We start from the raw sequence: 7,685 nt of genomic DNA on the forward strand, positions 1-7,685 counted from the left end.
CTGATGCGAGTATTGGTGCAAACTCTGAGTTCTGACCAGAGGAGGCAACTGAAATCCAAATATGCTGGGACGTTGGAGATCACTGCTCCCACCAGTCTGACGTGGGTACAGTACAGCCAATTGTCAGCTAAGGACTGGCTGACTGGTGGTGTTCCTCTCCCTTCTCTGGACGTGTGGTCACTACCATTTCTAGAGACTTTATGTGAAAATACCTTCACCATAGCATCTCACTCCATCTTCACAAACCCTAAGGCAGGTAAGTAGTTCTCGTGCTGTGGATTAGGCTCAGAGAGGTTAAGTGATTTGCCCAAAGTCACATGACTCAAATACTAAGAATAATAATGGATAATACCTACCGAGTGTTTAGAATTTGGCCTTCGCAAAGATTATTTTACTTAAATCTTTGAAAAACCATTTTAGTTAGGAACTGGGAATACCCCTGTTTTACCAGAGAGGAAACTGATGCTGAGAGAACGTAAGTAGCTTTTACAGGAAACTACAACTGAGCATAGCAGTAAAGCTATGGGCTTGACTTGGGTCAAATACTGGCCTCTGTTAATTCCTTGTGCTTCAGTTTGGTCCTCTATAAAATAGAGTTAACATGTTACATTCTCAGGTTCTCTGAGAAGATAAAATGATTTAATGGATACAAAGCACTTTGGAGCAGCCTGGGCTTTCTAAATTTGAAATCTATCACGCTGACACTAGGGGTTTGATTTGCAGCTGCTTTAAGAGTAGGACTCCAGAATTAAATCAGACAGACCTGGGCTCAAGTCCCAGCACAGCTGCTTACTAGCTCTGCAACTATAGGAAAATTGTCTCACGTCTCTGAGAACTAATCCCATCTATGAAATGACGGTTATCACATGACTAATGTCATAAATTATTACAAGGATCAAACGAGATAGACACATTGCCACTAATCCTCCTCACAACACTCCCCCTCACTTTGAACATACTTATCCCATCGTTCTTGCCACTTTCTGAAGCAATTCTGGAAGTCCTCTTTCGTGAGTGTCTTTAGTTGTACTGCCATGGCTGCCTCGATGTCCTGAATCAATTCAATATATTTACTTTTCATGGTCATTTTGACTTTGAGGAAGAGCCAGAAGTCACATGGTGCCAGATCCAGTGAATAAGGTAGATGAGGACACACCGTAATGTTTTTATTTGACAGAAATTGCCATATACCAGAAGTGACGTGTGACACGGAACCTTTCTGTTGTGATCACAAAATACAGTGAATGGTGCTGCTGAGTGTCATCCAATGGAAAAGCAGGGATCTTCAATACGGGAAACTGCATGTTGAATCTTAGTAACAGTGTGTGACAAGTTTCAATTTGTTCCATGAAGTCAGTCGGGTGTGACGTAAGGATCGAGAGAAGGCATGTTTTAAAGTGTGCTGTAAATCATCCTCCATCATAACATTGCTCCATGTCACACATCGCTTCTGGTATATGACAATTTCTGTCAAATAAAAACATTATAGTGTATCCTCCTTATTCACTGGATCTGGCACCACGCGACTTCTGGCTCTTCCCCAAAGTCAAAATAATTCAGGACATCAATGCAACCTCAACAATGCAACTAAAAATACTCATGGAAGAGGACTTCTAGAACTGCTTCAGAAAGTGGCAAGAATGATGGGATGAGTATGTTTGAAGTGAGGGGGTGTATTTTGAGAGGGATTAATGGCAATATGTTTTTTACTGTAATAAATTATTTTTTATTTAAACATTCACCATATTGTTTAATCACACCTCATGTGTGATCAAATATGTACCAGGGATGCCAAAAAAATATATACCAGTGGACACTTGGGTCAGCGTTGCTCAAGTAGTAGTCTAATCAGAAGTGTCTGGACGCTGATGGGAACCACTTTGAGCACCTCTTGTAATTGCAGAAGTCAAACGTGACTTATATTCATCTTTTGTGATTGGTACATATTGAGTATTACAATTTTAATACAGTTTTCCTTTCTTAAAATGTGCATACATTTTTTGGCACTCTCTGTGTGTATATATATACATACATGTTTTTTTTTTTTGAAATAAAGAGAAATAGATACACAGCTTAGCAATTGTGGCAGGAAACTTACAAGGAAGGGCCTGGTAAACGCTGAGCCCCATCTCCCAAGTCCACTTATCTCAGTCATAATCTCATACTTCTAGGCTTAGGCTTGGTCCAAACCCATCGTGTCTAATGATTGTTCTCTGTAATTCATAGAGAGGAACTGTTGTAACCTAGATAGTCTCTGCTTATCCTGAGAATCTGACAATGAAAACTGATTTTAAATTTAATTGTTGGCTTATAAAAAACAGGTTGGGGTGTAAATGAAAGTGGGATGTGTATATGTTATACAAAGAATGTGTTACAGGGCTCGGCACTGAGCCGCTGAAATGCAAGTGCTACCCTAGAGTGGCAGTGGTTGGTTATGATGTGGGGAGACCAGCGATGAAGCCACCTAGTTCATTGCAAACAAGTGAGTTTGACTCCTCAGATGACGAGCCCGTTAAAGATGAACAGACTCCAATTCAGACGTCATGGCTGTGATGAGTGAATTGTTCTCAGTTTCTTGGTTTAAGTGCTCTTCCCGGTTGTAAATTTCAAGATATTAGAAGAAATATTGAAAAAGATACAGAAAAACTAAGCAGCTGTGATATATAAGACATATTTGTTTTCTGCACCAGAAGGGAACTGTCAAAATACAGAGTCCCAAAGCTTTTGAACCTCTATCAGCAGTACAGAATTATTACTCACCATCATCCAATCCCAGGCGGAGGGACTCCTGCCATAGCCAGCTGCTCTGAAATGATAGAGGAGCTTGCAATCTGCCTTGAAAACAATTGAAAAATCTTAACACACTGTTATGGAGGAGATGGGAGATCTTGCCTTGCAGCCATTCGTCTCCTCCAATATCTATCTGACATAGTGTTACCACAGCGAGCCCCAGACAGCCTAAGAGGCCTAAGAGAGTTTGGAGAAATACACCATAAAGTTCAGGACAAACTAGCTGCCCATGTGTCATCAAGAGACTCACTCTTGATCTGTATCTAGATAAAAAAAAAAAAAGGAATCTCAAACAGGATATATATGTAGCAGAAATTTGAGAGGTCTCTGACATGATTTGTATTGAAATGAAACTACTAGTGTTATCAACTTGAAGTAAATGTATATGTGCAGATAATCCTAAAGCTTTTATTGACCAAAAGAAATGTGTTGCTGCATCAAAACGCTAGGAATCACTAAATTACAGGCAAACAAATCTGCAAAGTTCAGACTGGGGTTCAAGGACTGTCTGTTGAGCTTTATGGTTTAGGGAGTCTGAGGTGGGGAGAGTTGGAGGTAAGAAAGTGAAGGCATTTAAATCATTCATTCATTCATTTGCAAGGGGCTTCTAAGAAGGATGACCCTTTATGAAGTTTTGAAGATAAAAAACACTGAAGGACAAAATAGAGGAAAAAGTCTTTTTGACCTTGAGTTAGGCAAAGATTTTTAGATATAACAACAAAAGCAAAATCTATAAAAAAACACATTAATAAATTGGGCTTTGAAGGAAATGAGAATAAGTTATTCCAAAATAGGCTCTTTGACATACGAATTATTTTGAGCAAAAAAACAATTAAGCAATTGAGCAAACACACATAAAAAAGTTCCCCCTTTCTTGCCTAAAGGCAAGCTATAAATCCTACTTTTATTGATGACAGATTCATATCTATCCAGAGCTGGCACCAGAGGAATCTGCAAACAACCCTCACTCCATTCGTTTACCTTCCCATAATGAACGGCCCTGGGAAGACTAAGTGTTTCTTTCTCCAGTCATTTCTCTAAAAATGTATTCTTTGTTGAAGATGCTATAATATATAAACTGGAATTCTAAGCCACCATTTTGAGTTACGTTTGGTTTCGGTTTCTCCCATATGTGTCCTTTCTCCTTTAATAAACTATTTGTTTTTCTCTTGTTAATCTATTTTTTTGTTAAGAGTCCCAGCTGAAAACAAAAGTGAGTAAGGCTAAAGTTCTGCCTCGCCTACAACTTCAACAAAGTTTAAAACTGGACTAAACTTTTCAAAGTTTAAAAAAGCTCTGAAGCATAATATTCATATACATATAGGGTCAGCAAACATGACTCACAGGCTGAGTGCCTGTTTTTGTAAATAGATTTTATTGAACATAGCCACACTCATTTGCTTACATATTATCTGTGTCTGCTTCCATGAATAGTTGCAACAGAGATGTTGTAGTGCACAGCCTAAAATATTTATTATCTGGTCCATTAACAAATAGTTTGTTAACTCTTCAGATAAAGCACAGACTGTAGCCAAGATTTAATTAATCCCTTCAGCACTATGGAAACCAAGTGGGGACTGAGACTGCCAGACATACCATCCCTACCATGGTCCAGTTTTCCCCAGCCTAGAGCAGCATACTCCTAGAATCCAGATCCCCTCCAGTTTACTCCAGTGTGTCTTACAAACATTATCTTTTCTTGGAGAGATCCAAGGTGGTAGAATACATAAACACTGCCTGCATCCTTCTGTGAACACATTAAAATTACAACTAAATTATACAACAATCAACAGGAGAACCATCTGAAGTCTAGCCAACAGAAATCCTATAACTAAAAATATAAAGAAGAAGCCATGTCAAGACTGGTAGGAAGGGTGCAAAGACAGAATGGGCCCCAAACTTCCCTGTGGCAGTTGATAATCAGGAGGGATATCTCGGTTGTGGAGTTTCCCCCAAAGGAGTGAGGGACGCCAGCCTCCTACACCAGGTTACCCAGCCCAGAGTACTGGTGCTGAGAAGAGAAGACCCCACAACATCTAGCTATGAAAAACAGTGGGGATTCCGACAGTTCAGGTGGGATGGAAAGCTGCAGGAAACCCAGACATCCTTTTAAACAGCCTGCGCACAAATTTACTCACTCGCAGGCACTCACCTTGGGCTCCAGCAGAGGGAGGGTGACTTGGGGAATCTAGGAGACATACAGGGGCCAGACAGAGGTGTGTGGCTTTAGGGAGAAGACTGGAGGGCAGTTGGCATGTTCCCGGTGAGGAATTCTTCTCCCGTGCAGCCTGCAGGCAGACACCATCTTTCCTATGTTGAGCCCGCCCCCCACAGGCCAAATCTGAATCTAATCAACTGGTGAGATCGCCTGCTCCGCCCTGCTGACTCAGCTGGGAACCCTCCCTACCAACTCATGCACAGCTGGAGGCACGTTCTCCACAAGTAGCCAGCCTCTCCCGAATTGCATTCTTCCTTGGAAAACTACGTGAGTCCATGGGCCCCAGGCAGGTGGTGACTGGCCTCGGTATGCTCTGAGACTTTTGCTGAGTTGAGTCACTCCAGGCTAAGCACTGGCACCAAACCAGAATCTATATTAACATGGTGATCACAACTCTTCCCACTCTAGTGACTCCCTGAGATCCTGCCTCACCCAACTTGAATACCACACAGGCTTAATCAGTGGCTGAACCTTAAGGGAGCTGGCAGGTGGCAGCAGGATTCTGGGTGTCATGGCTTTTTGCAGAGTTATCTCCAGCCTAGTAATGGTGGCAGCCATCCTTGGTTTGAAGTGTGGCCTGTCCCACACACCTCCAGGTTTAGCAGAGAGAGCACACAACTGTAAGTCACTTCGTAGCTCCTAACAGGTAGCTCCCAGCCAGTCATAGGCAGTGGCTGACTTGGGCCTGCACTGGAGCTCTTCCCAAGAGGCCCCAGAACCAACATACTTGGAGGCTGGTTTCAGACCATAGCAGAGCACCTCCCAATTAGCCCCACAACTGGCACACATAAAGGGTGGCTTCAACAGGCCACCAGAGCCCACTGGGGCAAATCCCATTCAGTGGGGTAAGCCTCCCACACAGCAGTCCATAAGCTGTAGGTGTGGCCAAATGCCACAGCTAATCAGCCTGAGGGTCAATCCTATTCACTGACCTGCCAATAGCAATCAAGGCTCAACTATAACAGGGGAACATACGCAACCCACACAAGGGACACTCCTGGAGCACCCAGAGCAGGTGACCAGGGAGATTATTGCACCAGGGCCCCACATTGCACCTATTAGATAAAGCCACCCGACCAAGACTGGGACATCTGCCTAATGCATGGAAACAATCACAGAAAGGTAGCCAAAATGAAAAAACAAAGAAATACATCCCCAGCAAAAGAACAGCAGAAAACTCTAGAAAAAGAAATACACGAAATGGAGGAAAACAACCCACCAGAGATAAAGTTCAAAACAATGGTTATAAGGAAGCTCAAGGAATTTAGTGAGAACTTCAACAGAGAGACAACAAGCATGAAAAAGGACACAGAAACCATAAAAAAGAACCAGTCAGAAGTGAAGAATACAGTAACTAAAATAAAGAATGCACTAAAAGGAATCACCAGCAGACTAGATGAAGAAGAGGATTGAATCAGTGGTTTGGAAGACAAGGTAGCAGAAAACAGCCAATTGGAACAGCAAAAGGAAAAAAGAATCCAATAAAATTAGGATAGTTTAAGAGACCTCTGTGATAACAGCAAATGTAACAACGTCCACATCATAGAGGGTACCAGGAGAAGAAAGAAAGCAAGGGATTGAGAACCTAATGGAAGAAACAATGACTCACAACTGTCCTAACACAGTGAAGGAAATATACATACAGGTCCAGGAAGCACAGAGAGTCCCAAACAGGGACCCACACCTAGACACATTATAATTAAATTGGCAAAGCTTAAAGATAAAAAGAGAGTCCTAAAAGCAGCAAGAGAAAGGCAACTAGTAACTTATAAGGGAGCTCCCATAAGACTGTCAGCTGATTTCTTTTTTTTTTTTTTTAAATTAGATTTATTGGGGTGACAATTGTTAGTAAATTTACATAGATTTCAGGTGTACAATTCTGTATTACATCATCTATAAATCCCATTGTGTGTTCACCACCCAGAGTCAGTTCTCCTTCCATCACCATATATTTGATCCCCTTTACCCTCATCACCCACCACCCACCCCCTTACCCTCTGGTAACCACTAAATTACTGTCTGTGTCTATGAGTTTTTGTTTCTCATTTGTTTGTCTTGTTCTTTTGTTGTTTTTGGTTTATATACCACATATCAGTGAAATCATAGGGTTCTCTGCTTTTTCTGTCTGACTTATTCCACTTAGCATTATTCTCTCGAGATCCATCCATGTTGTCACAAATGTTCCTATATCATCTTTCCTTAACGCCGAATAGTATTCCATTGTGTATATGTACCACAACTTCTTTATCCATTCATCTATCGAAGGACATTTTGGTTGTTTCCATGTCTTGGCCACCGTAAACAAAGCTGCAATGAACATTGGAGTACACGTGTCTCTATAGAGAAATGCTTTCAGATTTTTTGGGTAGATACCCAGGAGAGCGATTGCTGGGTCGTATGGTAATTTTATTCGTAATTTCTTGAGGACCCTCCACACTGCCTTCCATAGCGGCTGCACCAGTCTTGTCAGCTGATTTCTTAACAGAAACTTTGCAGGCCAGAAGGGATTGGCACAAAATATTCAATGTGATGAAAAGCAAAGACCTACAACCAAGATTACTCTACTCAGCAAGACTATGATTTAAAATTGAAGTACAGATAAAGAACTTCCCAGATAAGAAAAAGCTAAAGGAGTTCATCACCACCAAACCAGTATTGCAAGAAATGTTAGAGGGAC

General features: G+C 41.5%; 1 pseudogene across 1 annotated transcript; it reads left to right on the forward strand.

Moving 5' to 3' along the window:
• The first annotated feature begins 2,454 nt into the window (after nucleotides 1-2,454).
• On the forward strand, nucleotides 2,455-3,057 carry LOC308503337 (cyclin-dependent kinase inhibitor 3-like; annotated as a pseudogene). Its single transcript has one exon. The product of its transcript is annotated as a cyclin-dependent kinase inhibitor 3-like (transcript).
• Nucleotides 3,058-7,685: the final 4,628 nt, after the last annotated feature.

This window comes from Rhinolophus hipposideros (genome assembly GCF_964194185.1).
Source record: "Rhinolophus hipposideros genome assembly, chromosome: 10".
NCBI lineage: Eukaryota > Metazoa > Chordata > Mammalia > Chiroptera > Rhinolophidae > Rhinolophus > Rhinolophus hipposideros.